Here is a 1,487-nt window from a genome sequence, read left to right as displayed (position 1 = left end):
TCTCTCTCTCTCTCTCTCTCTCTCTCTCTCTCTCTCTCTCTCTCTCTTCCCCACCCTTCCCTTAGATGAAAATGTGATGGTCCAGCTTCCAGCTCTAGCTTTCATCATAGATTCTTTCCCTCTGGAACTGAAAATGAACTCTGTTTTTCTTTAGTCACTTTTCATGAAGGCATTTAGTCACAGCAACAGAAATGTAACTAGCGTAGTACTCTTTGACCTCAAATTTCTTTCACATACCTTATAACCCCAGAAGTAACTGCCTTTCACCTAACTTTTGATTTAATAACTGGGATTGTTCCATATAAGCAAAACTCTAAATGAATACCCAGGGTTTAAAAAATGTTAAATATTTCCCCAGTCCTTGGAGGAAGAGAAAGTTAATGAAAATTCTTAATTCTTTTTCTGCATTTGAAAAGGTTTTGAAGACATTTTTATTTGAGAGTAAAAAATCCTCTGGTGGTAAATTTGATATTTGCACCACAGGAGCAAGATGAATGTGGTCACATCCTCCTCCTCTTCCTCCTCCTCCTCCTTTTCTTCTTCTCCTTCTTCTTCTTCTTCTTCTTCTTCTTCTTCTTCTTCTTCTTCTTCTTCTTCTTCTTCTTCTTCTTCTTCTTCTTCTTCAGCTGGCAGGGCATGACCTAAGATTGCCTGCCTGAAAAAAATTCTTTAAAATTACAAGATGATTGGTATAGTTGCTAGGCACCAACCTGAGCTGGAAAGGGCTGAGTTGTCAGATATCAGAGAAGCTGATTAAAGCAGCAAGTCCAAATAAAAGTTACAAGCAAGCCATTAGTCACATACAGCAATAATCTGAGCAAGAATACAAGACAGAAAATGTCAACTCCATTCTGCTCCATTTTCTATGGTGGAACAGCACCAGTCTAGGATTAGGTAATAAGTACAGACATGGTGGGGGCTCATTTCTTTGCCAAAGGCAGCCACTAACAAATGTTCCTGCAAGACAGAAGAACCCAAACAATGGGAGGAGTGGTAGGGAAAGTACTGGGGTTGAAAAGCACTAATTGCTGACTCAGACAAAAGTTATGTGACCTTTGATTTCTTCCTTACATCTCTACAGAAGGTCTCAGCTATTAGGGGACTCCCCAGTAGAGGCACCCAGTTAAAGATACAGCTGTGTACCAGAGCATGACTGGCCAGAGACTTAAGTCCTTGACCAGAATTCTTTGCACAGACTGCAGTGCCCTGGCTCTGAACAATGTCTGGCACAGAGAAAACAGCTATCCTGTATAAGATATCCCTCAGAAGGACTTTGTCATTGCTACGGTTGGGTGTAAAGATCTCATGTACTATTTTGGACAAAGCTGGGCTTCTCAGGGGTGGTCTTTGAGCATATTCCTTTTTCATCCCCACATTTACATTTGCATTTTAAAAGAAATTCATTGTCTGGGAGAAAAGAGAAAAGGAAGAGGAGAGGAATATATGTGTGTGTGTGTGTGTGTGTGTGTGTGTGTGTGTGTGTGTGT

The sequence above is a fragment of the Grammomys surdaster genome, unplaced genomic scaffold, assembly GCF_004785775.1.
Source record: "Grammomys surdaster isolate TR1022 unplaced genomic scaffold, NIH_TR_1.0 132, whole genome shotgun sequence".
Taxonomy (NCBI): domain Eukaryota; kingdom Metazoa; phylum Chordata; class Mammalia; order Rodentia; family Muridae; genus Grammomys; species Grammomys surdaster.
This window is presented reverse-complemented; position numbering follows the sequence as displayed.